The sequence below is a fragment of the Tenrec ecaudatus genome, chromosome 2, assembly GCF_050624435.1.
Source record: "Tenrec ecaudatus isolate mTenEca1 chromosome 2, mTenEca1.hap1, whole genome shotgun sequence".
Classification (NCBI taxonomy): Eukaryota; Metazoa; Chordata; class Mammalia; order Afrosoricida; family Tenrecidae; genus Tenrec; species Tenrec ecaudatus.
The window spans coordinates 35,517,188-35,537,914 of record NC_134531.1 but is presented as its reverse complement, the minus strand read 5'-3'; the positions used below and the strand labels follow the sequence as shown (position 1 = coordinate 35,537,914).

The 20,727-nt window shown below is 38.9% G+C and overlaps 1 protein-coding gene across 2 annotated transcripts in view; it reads right to left on the bottom strand.

The window, feature by feature from the left end:
- Window positions 1-20,416, bottom strand: part of NIPBL (NIPBL cohesin loading factor) — a 228,890-nt gene extending 208,474 nt beyond the window's left edge. Inside the window, exon 1 of one of the 2 annotated variants that reach the window (XM_075540939.1) lies at window positions 20,102-20,416. The gene's annotated coding sequence lies outside the window, so the exon portion shown is untranslated. The remainder of the gene's footprint in view (window positions 1-20,101) is intronic. The other variant, XM_075540940.1, reaches the window with a different exon arrangement.
- Between the last annotated feature and the right edge of the window lie 311 nt (window positions 20,417-20,727).

Below are 20,727 nucleotides of genomic sequence, written 5' to 3'. Positions count from 1 at the left end.
TTACTAATTCTTTTGCCAAAACTCATTTGTAGTATCTGCTAGTCCAACTTCTTTTCTTAGTCTACTGTAGTAAGTATCGAGGAAGTACTCACTCCCATCTCTCCATTCTATCCCTATCTGAAATTCTAATCCACTAATAATGGCTCACCATCCACAAGTCTTTGCTCCTTTGTACCTCACAGGTGGCAGTTTTAATACAAACAGAAAAGAGATGAATATTTTAGAAAGCCATGTAAAATTCAGGAGGAAGGTTAGAAAGCTCTGGCACTGAGTTTATTATTCCGTGATGAGCATGTAGTAGTTTTTCAGTTAATTCTTGTGGAACAATTGGAAAAATAATGGAACATCTAGAAAAAAATGCATAAACTTATCTCACATATCCAGAAAAAGGCTTATAGTTAAAAAAAAATCCTAAGGTGATAATAATAGGCCACTATCCCAACTAAAAAAACAAAACACAAAGTCTAATTGCTTAAATATACTGAGAGTCTAGGAAATGATTAATTTCCATTTTGACATCATGTCATCTGACCAATTATTGTTGAATAAGTTTAACTGCTTTGTAATTATTCCTGCATATGACAGTTTGGAAAGCCAACATTTTTAATCTAATGATTCTAAAAGCAGAACTTTAATTATATTTGTAAAGTTAACCCCTCCGGAACCAGGTAACTAGATCTCATTACAAGATCCCATTATGTATATGTGTAGATTAAGTATGAGACTAACAGAAGATGAGCTCTTTAACAAATACATAAGGAAGGCCCTCTTAAGACACATGGCACAACAGAAAAATATTCAAAACACAAGAACATTACTTTTGTCTATTGTGGTTTAAAATAAGAGTCAAAATACTGGACAAGAAAATCTCAATAAAAAAGTGGTATCTTTTGGTAATTTAAAGCAAGAGTTTAAATCAAACCCAAACTAAAAAAGCAGAGTTTCTATCATATCACCATACCACTTTTTAACCCTGATTTAGATTGGAGAAATCATCTAAGTCAGTCTTGAAAGTAGTTTTCAGATAATAATCTGATTATTATAATTATTATCCCTAACAATTTGACCAAGCTGTTATATTTCTCATTAGAAGTCTCTTCCAAATATGAAAAGCGAGGCTATGTTTGGTTGAAGTCCTATGCATAGGTGGATAAAATTAACTTATATTGCCTTTAAATGCTATGTGCTAATTCTAATTTGGTTCCACAGGCAAAGTATTCAATGACTCGGGGAGCATCGTAGAAGATGGAATGAACAGTTATTGTATAAAAGAGAAATGTTTCACATTCAACCATTTCAAGAGGTAGTATCTGAGCAAGAACTGATGGCATTGAAAGACGTCTAAGATGTACTGAAAGTACAGTAAAAAACAAAGTTCAGAACTTGATGAAGAGGCAAATTCAAATGTTTCAGCAAATTGATGCAGTGCTGGAAGTACTTGCTAGTCTATGCCAAGAAATCTGGAAGATAGCTACTTGACCAACTGATTACAAGAGATCCATATTTGTTCTCATTCCAAAGAAAGGAGACCCAACAGAATATGGAAATTATCCAACAATACAACACACAAGTAAAATTTTGCTGAAGATAACTCAAGTAGTAGAAGTACATATATAGGGAGTACGAATTTGAATTTCCTAAATTCAAACCAGATTCAATAAAGCACATGTAATGATAGGTATTGCTGTATAAAACAGATCATGGCTGAAAGCAAAGAATATCTCAAATATGTGTACTTGTGTTGTTTCATTGACTATGCAAAAGTATTTGTATGGATCAGAACAAACTACAGATACCACACATGGAGCCACATGTGCACAGACAAGAGGCAGTTGCCCAAACAGGACAAGAGGTAACTTCATGTTGAAACTCAAGAAAAATGAGTGACAGGGTTATATCCTTTCACCATACTTAAGTCAATCTGAAGGCTGTGCAAATATATAATAAGTTGGAGTCTATGAAGAACGCAGCATCAGGATTAGAAGAAGACTCATAAGCGCCTGGGATATGCAGACAACAGACCTTTTTTCTTGTTGGAAGTCAAGAGGACTTGAAGCACTTACTAATGAAGATCACAGATCAAAACCTCTTGTTTGGATTCACCTCAACATAAAGGAAACAGAAATCCTCGCAACTTTACCAACAGACAACATTTAGATAAATGGAGAAGAGATTGACATCAAAAATTTTATTTCACTTGGATTCACAACTAATGCTCACGAAAGCACCAGTCAAAAATATCAAACAAGCTACTGAACTGAGTAAATCTGCTGCAGAAGTAATGTGTAGAAGACCAGGGCTGTCACTTGGAGAAATAAGCTACACCTGACCTACCCACCCTACCTGCTGTCATTGAACTGATTCTAACTCGTATTGACCCTATTGAACAGAGTATAACTGCCCCTGTGAGTTTCAAACTGCTGACTTCGTGGTTACCAACCAGCCCAAAGAATACACCACTATGGCACCCAGCCAATTGCCTAAATAAGCCTGTGAAAGCAGGACAATGAAGGAAGACTGGAGATGAATCGATGTACATGAATTACAGTATTGGCAAAGAATACTGAAAATACCATAGACTGACAGGAGAACAAACAAATCTGTCTTTGACAGAGTATAGCCAGAATAGTTCTTTAGAAGTTAGGATGGAGAGGCTTTCATTTTCCATCTTAGGACATGTCATTAGAAGGGGCCAATCCCTAGAAAAGGACATCTTTAGTAAATTAGAAGGTCAGCAAAAAAAAAAAAAGAGGATGCCTACGACAAGCTTGTTACCCTCCACAGTGGCTGTAACAATAGCTCAAAAATATCAAGAGGATAGTGTAGGACTGGGCAATATTTTGCTCTGTTATGCATAGGGTCATTATGAGTCAGAACTGACACACAGAACTGGCTCAACATCCCTTAACTATGACAATATCTTGAGAAAAAAGACCCTCGAATTAGATGAATTGACAATGGACCCACCAATGGATTAACATCTAACAATTGTGGGGATGGTACAGGCAGAGAGGTGCTGTTGTTGTTTTTAAATAGTTTTATGGGGGCTCATACAACTCATAACAATCCATACTTAAGTCAATTGTGTAAAGCACATTTGCACATTCCTTACCCTCATCATTCTCAAAACATTTGCTCTCTACTTAAGCCCTTGGCATCAGCTTCTCGTTTTTCCCCTCCCGACCCCTCCCTCATGAACCCTTGATAATTTATAAATTATTATTTTGCCATATCTTACACTGTCCGACATCTCGCTTCACCCACTTTTCTGTCTGTTGCCCGTCCCCAGGCAGGGAGGTGTTCTGCAGTTAAGTTGGAATTGACTTGCTAGCACTAGTAACAACAGCATAGGTATTTTTAATTTCAGGAATAAAGAAATTCTATAATTTCTAAACTGGTTTTCATATAGAATTATACATATTCTTTATAAGATTCCATATAGGTTTTCAAATGTGTTTCTGATTAGTTATTCTCTAATACACTGGTTAATAATTACATACTTTTTCTGAAGAAAACCCTAGGTCTTCTGAGTTTTGAGAACTTGAAATATTCCTTGTCTTTTACCCCTAGACATCTAAATATAGTGGATGTGTTCCATTGACCAAAGTCAACATGCCGAAAACTCAGTATCAGCACCCTCCACTCCCTGTCCGCTCCTTACTATTTTCTCCTGCTTTCCTCCTATCTTTCTGATTTGAGTGAACAAAACTTCTACCCACCAAGGCCCACAAGTATGAAGCTTGGAATCAAGATGACATTCTTGACTCTTCATTGCCCATTAGTAAATCTAACAAAACAAAAACCAAATCTATTGTGATCTAGTGGATTCCAACTACTGATGACACAAGTGTTACAAGGTAGAACTTGGCTGAAAGTTTTACAGACAGAGCCAAGCCTTCCTTGTGTGGCACAACTGGAGAGTTGAGTGAATGCAAAGCATGTGCCACTGGAGGGCCCTAATCTGCCTATACAGACATCAAACTATAATTGATTGAAATTTTCTAACAGGTTTTCTCCTGTCATAAATGTGGATTCTCCAACATCTCTTCAATGATCTCTATCCTCCATTTTTCCATTTCAAGTAATCTCTGCATTGCTGCAAAAACATTTTTAAACAAACATCCCACTACTGCTGAGTTGATTCCAAGTCATAGCCACCCCTTAGGTTGTTTTTACCACTGTGACACCAGGGCTCCATCAAACATATAATGTAATTTCCCACTGCCTTTTAAAAAAACAAAATCCAAAATTGATGGTGAGGAGGGTTTAGGAGGCCTGGTAGGGCTTGAATGGCAATATAACCGAAAGGAATTACAGAAACACAAATGAAGACTGAGCATGGCAGTGGGACAAGAGGAAAGTAAAAGGAAATAGAGGAAAGGAGTAGGAGGCAAAGAGCATTTATAGAGGTCTAAATTCAGGCATGTACATATGTAAATATATTTATATATGATGATGGAGAAATAGATCTATGTGCATATATTTATAGGTTTAGTACTAAGGTAGCAGATGGACATTGGGCCTCTACTCAAGTACTTCCCTCAATGCAAGAACATTTTGTTCTATTAAACTGGCATTCCATGATGCTCACCTTCCTGACATAACTGCTGAAGACAAAGCAGGTGAATAAGCAAATGTGAAGAAAGCTGATGGTGCCCAGCTATCAAGAGATATAGTGCCTGGGGTCTTAAAGGCTTGAAGAAAGGTAAACAAGAGGCCATATAGCTCAGAAGCAACAAAGCCCACATGAAGAAGCACACTAGTCTGTGTGATCATGAGGTGTCAAAGGGATCAAGTATCAGGCATCAAAGAACAAAAAATCAAATCACTGTGAATTTGAGGGAATGCAGATTGGGGACTCAAGATCCATCTGTAGGCCACTGGATATCCCCTTACAGAAGGGTCCCAGGGAGGAGACGAGCCAGTCAGGGTGCAGTTAGCAACGATGAAACTTACAACTTTCCTCTAGTTCCTAAATGCTTCCTCCCCCACTATCATGATCCCAAGTCTACCTTACAAATCTGGCTAGACCAGAGGATGTACAGTGGTACAGATAAGAGTTCGAACCACAGGGAATCCAGGACAGATGATCCCTTCAGGACCAGTGCTGAGAGTGGCGATATCCAGAGGGTGGAGGGAGGGTGGGGTAGATAGGAGGAATCAATTACAAGGATCTACATATAACCTCCTCCCTGGGGGATGGATAACAGAAAAGTGGGTGAAGGGAGATGTTGGACAACATAAGATATAGCAAAATAATAATTTATAAATTATCAAGGCTTCAAGAGGGCGGAGTGAGTGGGAAGGGAGGGGAAAAATGAGGAGCTGATAACCAAGGGCTCAAGTAGAAAGCAAATGTTTTGAGAATCATGATGGCAACAAATGCACAAATGTGCTTGACAAACGGATGGATGTATAGTAATAGATTGTGGTAAGAGTTGTACGAGCCCGCAATAAAATGATTAAATAATTTTTTTAAAAAAGAAAATGTTTTGAGAATCATGATGGCAATAAATGTACAAATGTGCGACACAATGGATGTACGTACGGATTGTGATAAGAGCTGTATGAGCCCCCAATAAAATGATTTTTAAAAATTCCTCGCAAAGCATATTTCTTCCTACATAATCTGCAGTGTTAAACCATTTGGAGATATCCCTTTCCTAGTCTTATGCTCCAGTTATCAAAACTATCCCCAGTTTCTAGTATCAAACTTGTCCTACTCTCTCAAGTTATGGTAATAACTGGCCTTCAAAACTTAGTTTATATACTAGCTCTCAGGGAGATTTTCTTATTTGCCACACAAGTCTAAGTTAAGTGAGCCTTACCCAACAACTCTTATTAAACCCTTTGTTTATCTGGACTATATTTGAATATTATAACATAATCTTTACTTATCTGCCTATAACTTTATTAAACTGAAGGGTCCTTGATGAAAAGGCTTTTCTTTCACCATCTCCAAGGTCCAATGAGAGTCGGAATTCAACAGGACTACTTTTGTTTTTCCTGGTCTTGCAAGTCTCCTAATTTTAACAGCCTTAAGCACATTTTTGTCACTCATGTTAGTGGAAAATATTTTTTTTTATAAGCTTGAGCTTTACACAGGTTCCAGCTTTCACTGGTTTTACTATAGTTCCTGGGACACTCAGTGAATGTTTGATGAGCAGCAAATGAATGAGAGCTCATGGCCATGTCCACATGATACTGAATGTTTCAGTATCTTAAGATCTTACCTAGTAAATTCATTTTAATTCCTTTAGTTTACAGTTGAGGACATGGGCTTAACTTAATTGTCTAAAGGTACTTTGCTAGTACCTTCCCATGCTAATTTTACTATATACCTCCAAATGATGGCAGAGGGTTTGGTTTAAGAATTATATTAATTTGAAACTCTATATGAAAAACAAATTATTTACTGAATAGGAATAAAGTGGAAACATAGATTATGACAGGGAAATTTATTTTTGGATATATGTATTCAGTCTTAAAAAATGTTCCAACCTTTTGACAATATTGCTTATGGAAATATATCTTCAGTAAATAAAGCCCCCAAAAACTGGGTTTAAAAACTAAATATATAAATAGATTCATATATGATTTTTTAAAAAGCAAATTGAAATGTCCAACAGTAAAATGCTCCCCCAAAATGAGTCATTCACTAGCAAAGAATTGGGTAGCATTTTTAAAAATTATGAATACAATGTAGGAAATTAAGAAAATATGCTACAGCCTGAAAGGAAAAAAGGAAGTATGTTATTTGCATCATGAGTATATATTTAAACAAAAACAAAATAACAAACAACCCACTCCCTTGCGATAATTCTAGCTTCTAATGACCCAGGTCAGAGTAGAAGCGCTCCACAGGGTTTCTGGGATTGTAAATCTACAGACTGAGTGGACTGGGGAGTTCAAGTCACCAACCTTTTAGTTAGCAACTAATCTCTTTAATCATTGTTGCCATGGCTCTTTGATCTGTAATGATGGTTATACTTGTATAATTTTATTCACAAGTTTAAGAGGAAAAAACCCACATAATACATGCTTACAATTTCAAAACAGCATACACCTATAATGGGCGTGGGAGTAAAAAGAAGTCTAACTTTAGGTTCTTGAAAAATTTTAAGCTTTCAATGTCTCCATTTAACCATAATATCCCAGAAAAGAACACGCACGTTGTCTTGGTTTCCAAGAAAATTGAGAAAATGGACAGTTGCTGAATTAAAAATTTTATGACCACCACCAAAAATTTTGGTGGCTATCGTTGGGTGAAAATAACAGAATTATTAAAATTCAGAAACATTAAGATTTCTATAATGACATAATTATGGCAGATGACAATGGGTAACATATTAGAAATTCAGATACTGAACTTCCTTTTAGAACAGTCAGAAGTGTGTTTTCAAAGCCTGAATCTCCTGCTGTGGAGTGGATTCTGACTCTTGTCTTCAAGGCCCCTCATGGGCACCCTGGGGATAAAACAATGACACCTTGACATGTACTGCTATGTAAACTACAAAGTTCTGAAAACAAATAAACAAGGAAAAAAGTCACCTGTCATCTCCTTCTCCCATATCCCAAATATACATATTTAGATTATGCAGCTATTTTTAGCTCTGAGCCTACTAACTTGTCCTCTAGCAGTAAAGATGGGAGGTCCAGAGGTAATGTTTAAGATGAGAAGCAGAGCTGGAATAGGAATAAAAGGTAGAAAGAAAGCATCCAAAACACTTGTAAACATAGATCTTTCTCCTATTCAAAATAAGTAAATTAAATTGTCCAAAAATGCAATTAACTAAGTTCACCAATTTTTTTTGCTTGAAATGCAATCCTTTTTCTACATCATTTGTTTCCTCTATAAATTTGCTTAATATTTAGCAAGTCTCTTCCCTCCATCATTAGACTTGGTCCCAAATCTCAAAAATGAAATGCATTCAAAATTGTTTGTTTAATGCTTACTATGTGCCACCTAAGGCGCCCTGGTGGAATAGTGGGTATGCATTGTGCAGCTAACTGCACGGTCAGCAGTTCAAAACCACCAGCCACACCTCAGAAGAAAAACACGGCTTTCTACTTCCATACAGAGTTACAGTCTCAGAAACTCACAGGCACAGTTCTACCCTATGGTAGAAGCTTGCTATGAGATGACATCGACTTGATGTTGGTGAGTTTGGTTTTGGTATGTTCAAGCTAAAGGCCAGCAATTAGAACCCATTAGCTAGAGAAAACTATGACAGTCTGCTTCCATAAAGATCTACTGCCTCAGATGGCGCAGTTCTACTTTGTCATAAAGAGTTCACTATGCATTGGAATAGAATGGATGGAGGTGGGTTTGGTTTAGTTATGGTCAAACCACCATACCAAAACCCCAACTTACTATATTAAAAACCAAACAAGCTACCATAGATATGCAATAACTAATATCTCTCAGTAAACTAGGCCAATCCTTTGTGTTGATGCTTACCCCAAACAGGGTCGTTAGTACTAGAATTAAAAAACAAAACAAAAACCAGTTCCTATTATTTATTGTTACAAATTCTAGACATAGTGAAGAAAATGCCTACTTTGTTTTTCAAGATACCATCACCTTTTACGATGACTTTTAAGATAATTATTATTTAAACCAATAACTCTAAATAGACCCTTTTCCCCAGTTTATCCATATATATGTATATATATATATACATATATATATACATATATATATACATATATACACACACACACATATATATAGGGGGGTTGGTAGTGGCAGAAAATACTGCTTATTGTAAAGTAGAAATGGGATATATAAAATCATGAACAATAATTTCCAAATTCACAAACAAGTAATAAAGTTGCAACATATCTGACTCTTCCCATTAAAATGCATGTATGCCTAGCAGCTGAATAGTATCATATCTCACTACATTTATCTCTTTAGTTTTCAGTTCTCTCCAATAAAAATGTTATTCAAGTGACTTGTTTCCACAGTATAAGAAAGTCAATTAAAAAGCGCTTCCTTTTACCTTTCTTCCACATTCCCATCTTCTCGATTCAGACCCTTCTCTTAAACATAAAAGCACACAGTACTGTAATGAATGTATGCCTCCATGAAATGCAGTACTTTTCTAAAAGCAAGGTATGGAAAGATAAAGGGTTGAGTTCACGCCGTTATAGCTGGTATACTGTGTTGTCAAGTCAAAACCCTTATATTTAGAAACAATAGAGATATGTACTGAAGATAGTCTATTTAGGCAACATAACATGAATATTAATGATGGTTATACCTTAATTTTAAATGCAAAAGTTCAAACACACAAGCAAAAAGTATTCAGACACTAACATACTTCTTTCACAAACACCGCAGCATCATTTTAAAAATAGTAATTCTTCAACTGGACAAATTAGACACATCTACTTTTAGAATCACAACAGTGGAAAGGATTGTGAAAGTTAAAAGGTGTCTTTGGGGTGCAGTGGTTAAAGCACTCAGCTGCAATTCAAAAGATCTGGAGTGTGAACCTACCAGCAGTGTGGGGCAAAGACATGGCAGCCTGCTTCTCGGAAGGTTTAAGACTCAGAAACTCTACATGGTAGTTCTACTCTGTCCTGTTAAGCCTCAATGAGTCAAAATCAACTCAAAGACAATAGGTTATGAATGAGGAATGAATGTCAGAACTAGAGAGAATGAACCAGCAAAGAGTCTAAAAAGAAGTGATTAAAGACATGGGGGAAGAACAAGGAACCTAGAGGAAGCTGTCCCCCCCAAAAAAGGGGTGAGAAGGGAAGAGTGGGTTGAAGAAGCATCAAATAAATTAATTAGAAAATAAAGCTCTTCTCAGCAGCAGCAGCCTCAACTTTCATTACGTGCCTCTGAGTCTCTACATTTAATGATTAGAAAAGAGGCAGCAAGAATCCTCACTATTAAAAAAAAAAGAGTTCCTCACTATAACGAGCTATTTTTACCATAAATTAAACATTAAATTTAAGGCAAAATAAAAACTAGGTTGTTGCTGAGTTATAATTGTACCAATTCTTATTTTCTGTTCTATTCTGCGCTGTATGTTTAAAATATATTATACCACCTACTTTGACTTTAATGAAAAAGAAGGCAGTATCTATTTTACCTACTAGATAGAACATCTAACCTATCAGCATTTTTATTATCAATAAGTGTAACTTTAGGACGATGTCAGTTACACCAGAGTTTGGGTCACCAGTGATAAGATAAAATGGGCATGTAAAATGATATCCAAAATTGAGACTTGTGAGGGTAGTACCAAAGTTAAAGAGAACATGAAATTCAATTTTAACATTCAATCATCAACAAGCAACTGACACATGCTACAACATGCATGGCCTTATGTTAAGCAAAGAGGATAAGACTAAAAACTACATATTCCGTGATCCCAATAATAAGAAATTCTAAAAATGCAAGATTATAGAAACAGAAATCAGATCTAATTGCCAGAATAGAGGAGGAGCCAACCTCATCTTTCTTTGCAGGAGTCCTCAAACTGCGGCCCGCCGAGGACATTTATCAGGCCCGCGGGTGTTCTTGCCCCGTTTCTTTTTTTACTTCAAAATAAGATATGTGCAGTGTGCATAGGAATTTGTTCAGTGTTTTTTTTAACTATAGTCTGGCACTCCAACGGGTCTGAGGAACAGTGAACACCCGCCCCGTTTTAAAAATTTGAGGACTCCTTTATCTATGGTGTGGTTAATGTGCTTGAACTAATGCCCTTGTAGTTAGCATCCCAAGGCTTAATCTAACATGCTACTAGGGATGATCCTTTTGGGATAGGAATGACCCAGAAAACCCCACTGCCATCAAGTTGATTCTGACCAATACCAACTGAATCTATACAGTGTTCCTAAAAACAGCCTTTATCTTTTGCCCAGATTGGTTGGTAGGGTTTTAACAGCTGACCTTGGAAGTTAGCAGCCCAATGCCTAACTCACAGCATCACCAGGGCTCCTCCTTTAAGGGTAGTAATACATTCAACAACTCACTGCCATTAACTTGGATTCAGCTCATAGCAGCACTATCAGACAGAGTGGAACTGCCCCTGTGGGTTTCTAAGACAGGGAGTAGAAAGCCTCATCTTTCTCCCAAGGCACAGCTGGTGGTTTGGAACTGCTAACTTTGCTGTTAGCAGCCCAACTGATAATCCACTGTGCCACAAGGGCCCCTAAGAGTAGGAATAGGGAGTTGATTTTAAGGCACCAGAACTTGCTCAGGTGAAGGAAATATTCTAACTTTTGATTGTGGTGGTGACTGTGAGATGACATATGAAGTGGCACCTCCCCAAAATGCATTTTTTTAATACCATGCTCATTTGTTGTTTTTTTTTGGGGGGGGGGGATGTGAGAGGGATAGTGCATTTGGAGTTTGTTCCACCAGCACAATCAAGCATTCTATTTAGAGCAGTGGTTCTCAACCTGTGGGTCATGACCCCTTTAGGGGGAGGGGTGTCAAACAACCTTTTCACAGGGGTCGCCCGATTCTTAACAGTAGCAAAATTACAGTTATGAAGTAGCAACAAAAATAATCTTATGGCTGAGGGGGGTCTCGGCATTAGGAAGGTTGAGATTTAGAGGTTCTAAAAAGATTGCAAAACAGAGTGCAACAAAAGGTGGCCTGAGGGTAGCAGATGGGGGACTGGTTTTGCCACCCTGACAATGCATCTGCTCACACAGCCATGTCAGTGTACCAGTTTTTGGGGCAAAAACAGCATCCCTGTTATTGATTGCTCCACACACCTGACCTCGCTCTATATGAATTCTTTTTGTTTCCACAAATAAATAGCGACATGAAAGGAAAGCAATTTGATGACGGAAATAGAAGAAGTCAAGAAAAAAGGAGGGAGTGCTGTCAGCCACCCAACCAGATGAGTTTGAAAAATGTTTCCAAGAATGGAATCGCAGATTTAACAAATGCATTAAGTGTAATGGAGAGTATTTTGAAAGCGATAAGGTTATTTTGTAAGGAAATTTAAATACACAACTTTGAAAAAAAATTGTTTTTGGGGGGTACCTCTCATATGTCTGTCAAAACCCATCAAACTGTGTATAAAATAGTAAATTTTACTGTGTAACTACACCTTAATAAACTTAACTCAAAAAATTTAGCCATCATATCACTATTTAAGTTAAAAAGCATTTTAATCTGATTTAATATATTTTTCATTATAGTCAATACATCTACATTGTTAGTACACATTATAAATTAAAAGAAAAAAATTTGAAATACTTTTCTCAAGCTTAAAATAAGAAACTATCCATATGCCTGCCTTTTGCTATAAACACCAGTCTCTTTACTCCCAACTCTATTGCCCCAAAACCCAGAACAAAAAGCCTTCCCTCGACTTTATTATCCCTTTTAATATGACAAAAATAACGTTTTAATTTCTTTATTCGATCTATCTCTATATATACTATGCTACATATGTTTTCTTAGGGATGTGTGCAAACAAAATGATCTTACACCAAAAACAAAATGTCTTGAGATATGTATACTAAAATCAGAGGGGGGAAAAAACAGAGTTTGAAATTGCTGAATACCCCACAAGGAAAAAAATGGAAGGAAAGTTGACAAAGAAAGAAACATTAAGGAAAGGGCAAAAAGATTAGTCGAGTAAAATAAAAAGCATTATGTCATAAATGTCAGGATAAACTAAAGTAGACTGTGGCATAAACAGTAGATTCCTAATTCTTTTCTCAAAATGGTATGCTAACAACAGTAGCTTTTAGCCCATTTACCATTCAACTTTCAATTATTAACTTTCTGCGGCACAGGTCACCAAATGGGAAAAAAACCCCAAAAACAAAACAACAAAAAAAGAAAGCTATTGCTTTCAAGGCAACACCAACTCATAGATGCCCTCGATAGGGTTTCAAGGCTATCCATCTTTACAGGAGCAGGTAGCCTGAACCTTCTCTCTTGTTTGGAATGGCCAACCTGTGGGTAGCAGTCCATCCTAACTTGAACAGTGCCACTACAGCACAGGCAGAGCCCTTGAAAAATCCTTTCTGTGTATAAATCAATGTTTTAAATATTCATTAAAAATGAATCTTAAAAAAGGATCTATGCTCAATTTAAACACATGTATAATTGCAACTTGATCATCACCAAGGAAAAAACTAAATCATAATAATCTACACTAGGATGATAAATTTCTTCAGTAGAAAATTGGCAACCCACAAAGTCTATACTAAAATACTGAAACAGTTGCCAGGAAGCAGTGTTGATAAAATTCAGTGATGTTTTTCCTTGCCTAGGATTAATTTCAAGGCATTTTTGTTTTTCAAATGCCATATTAAATATACAATGATCATAAAGATTATTATTTTTAGAGTAAATAAAAAGTTTAAAATTTAAGATATGCAAACGTTTTAGGGATTCCTAGTTCTGAAAGAGCCCTGGTAGCATACTGGATTAGGCACTGGCCTGCTACCCACAAGATCACCACCAAGCAGTTCCTAGTTCTGCTCCCATCAAGATTTACAGCCTTGAAAAGCCAAAGGAGCAGTTCTACTCTGCCCTACACAGTTCATTTTGAGCCAGAACTGACTCATGGACAGTGAGTCTTTAAGGTAGATAGAATCAATTGTTTGTTTGATTTTTTAAACACCTGCATAGGATTAAGATGCATAGGTAACCTAACCTTGTTAACTCTGACAAGAAGTTCAGAATTTCAAAATTACATCATGGCTTATAAATTTCTCAGGAGAGGACAAGTGCACAAAACTATTTACATAAACTAATGTTAATTTCATGTTCTTACATGGTGATTTTTTCCCTTTCCTATCAAATATTGTCAAACATATACAAAAAGAATTTGGTGCTACATGACATTTCGCATACATGTCAAATGGCAAAGGAATTCATACGCATGGACCATTTTGTTGGAAGCTTATTATATTCAAAAGATTTTTTTCAAGTTTAACATTTTTATAAGCAATCACAATACCAAACTTTCAAAAGCTTTGCCAAACCTTCAAAGGCTACCTACCTATTTCAGACACTGTGCATATATTTAAAAACTGTTTCCAATTTAAATGCAGATCTGTATACTTAAAACTTTATTATACAAGGTATAAATGATCAAGATTTTAAAATAGAACATAATCCAATAGTGACAAAACATTCAGAATAAAACATTTCAGAATTCATTTTTTGCAAATCTTCAGAATCTATAAATCACACAAGAAAGCTACTTACTACTTTGTAATAAAGCTTAGTACTTTTAAACAAAAATTCTATTTTAAATATTAAAGAAACAAGATGGTATAGTGAAAAGATGAAAAATTTTCAGATTAAATGTATTTGGGTTGGTATATGATCTGTTTCCCTTGCTGGATCTGCTCTTTTGCATAATATTTTTAATCGCAGAGCCTTAATTTCCTTGTATGTGGAATGAGAACAGTACCACTAATCTCACTTGGATAGCTTAGAGGGTCACATCATGACCGAGTATAGTGGTTACAGTGAGAGTTAAGCATCAACTCTGGAGTTTTTTCTCCAATTTCTTTCACTATTAATTGTGTGACCTTGGACAAGTCACTATCATTTTATACTTTAATTTTCTTAAGAATAAAATGGGGATAATTAAGTACAACCAATAAGTACATTATACCTTAAGGAATTGAGAACATCTACAGATGTTCTAGCACATGGCAATCACTCAGCAGTATTGTAGATTACAACCATAATGCAGTCAGTATAGTGCCTGCCACATATCAAGATATTAAAGCTTACTCCCCCTAAATAAAATTCCAGATGACTTTTTATCATATCTAGAAATCAGATTCACCTCCCAAAATAAGTATTTACCATAAAGGCTAAGAAAAAGTATGTGTCTCTAGTTCTAAAGGTACTCCCAGAAGGAGTTCCTGTAAAGTTGTATGTAGTGGCAATAGCTCCCAAATAAGTGTACAACTGCCCAAGTTGATGATGTTGAAAGAACCAACATTCTTTGATACATAAATCCTGGAACTTAAAAAAAAAAATCTGTGATACTAACTTATAGATTCGTTTGAGAAGTTCATGTCGACTCAGAGGTGCCTTGTATTTAAGATGTGACAAATCACTTCCAAAAAAATCAGCCACTGAAAAATTCTATGGAGCACAGTTCTATTCTGACAGAGAGGGAGGGAGGGAGGGTCAACATGAGTCGGAAACAACACCATGGCAACTGGCCTAGCCACTATATTACACTTGGTTCCATGCTTCTGTAAGTGAAATCACTCTCACCAAGTAGAATTTTTTTCTAAAAATAGATGCTTTTACAAATAATTTAAACTCCACATAAAACTTAGAAGAAAAATTCAAAGGTGCTTTTAACAAGCTCAAATTTAAAATATAGCATCTTAAAAGAATTATTGATCTTAAAACATATCTACACAACATATAGTCTGAATTCTATTTTACTGCTTTGTCTGAATGCCTTGTAAGTATTGAATCAAATGAGTAACCAATGGATAACATTAAGATTTTACTAAAATTAGAAATATAGAATCCTGAATCCTCTAGAGAAGTGGAAATCCACACTGAATGTTTACTAGTTATAAGACTTCATGGGAAAATTTCTAGACCTTTCCAGCCTCGGTTTCTTCATCTGTAAATTGCAGATAATGGTTTCCTTTTTGTTGGCTTGTTAAAATTAAGTCAAATATTACTATAGGCACATACGTAACACAATTTCTGACAAATGATAAACCCTCAAAATCTTACTTAGCTGGGCAATGGAAAAGAATATATCTTAAAAACAAAACAATACAATCTGACAAAAAAGGGAGTTCTCAAAAATTTACTCCAGATTACACCAAAACAAAATTATCTATGAAATACATAATATTTTAATACTCTGCTAAGTTTGGCAAAAGTAAGCCAAAAACTGAGTACATAAGAAACCTTTCTCAATTATGATCATAGCCTTCTATAATGAAACACGGCTTTAAAAATTACTTTTAAATCAACAAGGAACATTCAGTTTCTACTCTAATTTTTTTAAAGAATCAAGCATTTGAAGATGTTCATAGTGTTTACTACAAATTTAGTTAAGTCACTTCTATGCCTTCATAGAAACATGTTATCAGTGAAATCATTCAAACACTAAATATAAGATCAGGATTTCTAATATGCCCATGCTATTTTCATACGACTAAAATAAAACGAAGAAACAGTTACTGTACCTTACTACAAGATGAAGGAAAAGCATCCTGAACCCAGATAACTGAAGAAGTTATAAATGGTATCCATGTCAGCACTGAGCAATACCTCCCTAGCTGCATGAGCCAGAGCTCAGACATTTCTTAAAGCAACAATCTAATAAAAAACTAAGAGTCAGGGAATCCTGTGCTCTCCCACGGACTCACTACACAAATCACGTGGCCTCTTTTGAGCGGCAAGTTTTTTTTTTCAATCATACTGGTCACTTCTCACTCAGGAATGGGGGAATATTTATTAATGGACTTCTGTCACCTTGAAAACAGGATCGTTTAAAATACAAAGAATGATTATAAATGACCAACTGCTGAACATAGGAAAAACTTCAAGAATGTTTAAAAATGATCTTTAAAGGCTATAAAGTAACACTACGTCAACTTGGTGCAATGAGGATATTAAAATAAGCACTCTCCAATGGGACAGTTACCAGAAGGCTATCCCTAGTCAATAATAATTTACTTCTGGCAAATAAATGTGATAAACAGAACTGAAGTTATAGTTCTTTAAAAGGAATTTTAATGCACCCAGATCTCCCACTCATGTCATTAATAAAAGCCTTGTATTAGTTTAAAATTCCAGGACTACTTACAAATTGTTTTTCCAAATAAGCAATAGGGAATGGGGGTTAAATTATAGAAAATTCAAACTCTAAACTTTTATTATCTCATAATTATGACAATACTATTATATGTTTGAGAGTGTAAAAATCCCACAATGGACTATGTCACGATATAATGCAAGATGAGTTCATATGTTTCTAAGTTTGATAGTGGACTGACAAAAAAAATAAATTAAAGACAAAATTAGTTTAGGAAAGTTTAGGGGAAAAAACATGTCTGGCTTCAAAAAAGAAAATGTCATGTTGGAATTGATATATCTATGCCCTTAATACTTAAAAATTTTAATAATGGTCATTATATAGAAAGGCAAAACTACAGATACTACTACAGTGAAAACTTTCATTTCTCGTATCTAATGGTCAATTTTTTTCTTCAAATACTCTTTCTTTTTAAAAGTGGTCAGTATCATGATCTAGGCCTAGCACAGGTTCAGAATCAGTTTCAAAATAACTGAAGCAAACAAATTATTGAATGGCTTACAAAAGAAAGCATCCCACACCCATACTCTGCTCAAAACATTGAAAATAATTATGTATTTAATGTTCAACTACAACTTAATTTTTGTATGCTTCCATTTTATGATTTTGTTATTTTCAAGTCATACAAGTTATTGGGAACCCTGCAAATTCAAAGTCAAACTGTTGAAATTTCATTGAAGTACATTATGAAATATCTTCGGAAGTAGTATAACTAGCTTTCTAACACTACTGGAACATCAATGGCTGTAGTCTCCTTTCACAGAATTGGAGGGAGGGGGGAGTGACAAGATAAGCCACTGGTGACTATCTGAACCAATAGAAGGGAGATGTCGGAGATAAACAAATTACTCTTTAGTCTCTTACTAACTAAATTTACCAAACTTTAAAGTTCAAATCCAAGTCTTACTTGATTTTGATTAAATTTTCTCCTCTTAAAAACAAAAACAGGGTGGGGGTGATTTACAATCTACAAAAAAGAAATATATAAAAAAAGAGAAAAATGTCCCTGCTATCTTAATGAACACTATCACACAACCTATGCTACTTATTACAAATTATTAAACATGCAGAATCAAGAAAAAACCTGAACAGCACGAAGTCGCAATCATTCAATTCCAGTCACAGAAGGAAAAACAACCAACCATCACTATCTAGTACCTGGATTCAAAGTCCCCAGTAAGAAAGCTCCCTTCCACTCTAAAAAGGCGCTTGCAGATGAACGCTTCTTTCCTTTACCATTCAGATGAATAGGCTCATCTCTCTTTAAATACAAGTTGTACAAGAGTGCACATGGACTTCTAAACACTTGTACTAGGGCTTCTCCCGCCCCCAAAAGGTGGGAAAACCCCACACCTCTCAGCTCTTTCTGAGACGGGAAACGTCCCTCCCGTGCCGTGGGCCCTCCCCGCGCGCCCCCAGACGGCGCAGGCCCGAGGCCCCGCAGCAGTGTCTACCAGGAGCAGGCAGCACAAAGACAGGAATGGGAGATTAGCGGGAGGGAGGGAGGGAGGGAGGGAGGCCGGGATTGGGGCTCAGCAGGAGCTTCGGGCTTTTTAAAATTCAAACTGCTCCCTGACCAATACAAATCACGGACACGCTACTGACTACGACACGGATTTATAGCATTAAAAACATGACTCGTACGTGACGCTATATTAACTTCACTCTTTTTAACATTTATCTCGACGTTGGCAGTAAGTGTGGAGTCAATTCTTGGATGCAAGACGCCGCTCTCCCCCCCCAAAAAAAGTACAAAGTAAACCCTTGAAAAGTTACTGGGCCGCCGACAACGGCGAGAATCATGTTAATAAAGGCACATAACAACTCGGCACCCAGAGAACACCCACTAGTAAAATCCGGGGGCTGTTGGGCGGCGTTGCTTGGTCTTAACTCCTGGACGTTTACTTACAGCAAAGGGGACACAGTATCAAAAGCGCTGCAGCCAGGTACATGCATTTTTCTAGGCAATTTGTCTGAATGAGTGACTTCAGGCTGGTGTATCCTTCTTCCACCAACCCAGACCCTCCTAAATCAAACCCCGGCGCCTCCACAAACTCTACCGCTTCTCTTCCTTCGTGAGCCCCAAATCGTATCGTGGGGGGTGGAACTGATTTCCTCTCCCCCGCTCTCCAGCATTTACAGATCCATTTGACCTATTAAAATGACACCCCTCTCATTACACAGTCAAACATCATGGGCACCAACAGCCAATGACAACCCTGGGACCTCACGAAGATCTGTCCTGACAGGAAAGGATGGCACCTTCTACAGCTTTTCCCTCCCAGGGGTTTGACGCCCCACTTCAGGGCTCTCCTTTGAACGCAGTGGGGTCTTCGGTGGGCCCTCGGCCTGCCTCCCAGAGCTCTCTCAAGGTCTTGCCCGGCTGGCTTCTGCACGTTTGGGCCGGGAAGTACCTGGGCGCTTGGTGGCCGACCCTTCAGAGTCGCCCTTATATAACGCACAGAACGCATGAAGCGACCGTGGCAAACCTGTCAAGTACTTTCTGCTCGCGTTGGCATTTTAAAAAAAGAAAGTCCATGTGCAAAACACACTGTCAAACAGCAGCAGCAAAGCTCTGGGGGGCGGCGCAGAGGCAGGGTCTCCCGCACGCAGCGTTTCTCGAGTCCATCTTCCCGGTGACGAGCTAATTCGCTCCCCAAGAAAAGGCGTTTGCATTAACTTTCCTCCGCCGTCCAAACAAGTTTCTACCGGGCCAGGGAATTCCCGCGGGCTCCCTCCAGGGCTGAGTATTTACATTCGTCTCCCTAACAGAAACTACTTCCTCCCTTCCCGGGGTCACAGGGGGGAGGAGGGGGGGTTGTTTGTTTCACCGGGACGCTCCCCACTCCCGGGCCGAGAAAGTTGTAAATATGGGGGCGATCGGGGCGCCTCGGCTGCTAGTTGTATTGTTTCCGCCTCCTCGCTCGCTCGCTCCGGCTCCTCTCCCGGGCGAGGCCTGTCACCGAGCAGCCGGCGCTCCGCTCCGCCCGGAGCTCCCCTAATCCCCGAGCTCAAGTAGATTCCGCTGGCCCGCGGCCTGCACTCTCCGCCGGGCCTACGCCTCCCCGGCCGCCCGGCAGGAGCCCAGTCCCCGCCGCCAGCGCCGGCGCGGCGAGCAGACAAAACCGCCGCCACCCGAGGCGGCTGCCACCGGAGAGGAGCGAACTCTCGGCTCGCCCGGGGAAGAGCCCTGGGGCCGCGGAGGAAGCGGCGGGGAGGGGAGCGAGGGGAGAGCCGCCGAGGACCTGGCGCCGCCGCCGCCGCCGCCGCCGAGAGAAAGAGCAGGAATTTACCTGGGCGAATCGGCGTCTGAATCCGAGCGGAGGCCGAGGCCGCGGTGGCGAGAGACTATAATCCGGGCCGGGAGGGGGGGTGGCTACGGCTCCTCTTCCGTCTCCTCAGTGCGGGGAACATGTAGAGCCGGGGGGAGACCAGCCGCGAAGACAAATCGCTGCCGCTGCTGCTTCCTCCTCCTCCTCCTTCTCCCACATAGAAACACTCACAAACACCCGACCCGGGGCCCGCGCTACCGGGGGGGCATCGCCGCCGGCCCGGGAACCAATCCTCCAGTCGGCGGGGGCGTCCCTCCCTGCGGCTTCGTGGTGTCGGGTGAGTCGGTACCGACGGAGGGCGGGGGGGTAGGGCGGGGGGGGAAGGCACCCTGTGTGTGTCTCTCTCTCGTTCCGTCTCTCCCTCTCAGAACAAAATGCCGACCGGAAGTGCAGCTGCAGGAATGACTCCCTCCGCCGGCGCCAAACACTAACAACCACCCCCTCTTCCCCACTCCACTTCCGCCACCGCCGCCGCCGCTGCCGCCGCCGCCGCCGCCACCGCCGCCACCACTCCGCCTGGCGTCCTCCGGCCCTCAGCCTCAGCCCCCGGCCGCGCCGGGCGGCCCCGAGGTCGGCGCCGGAGGTGG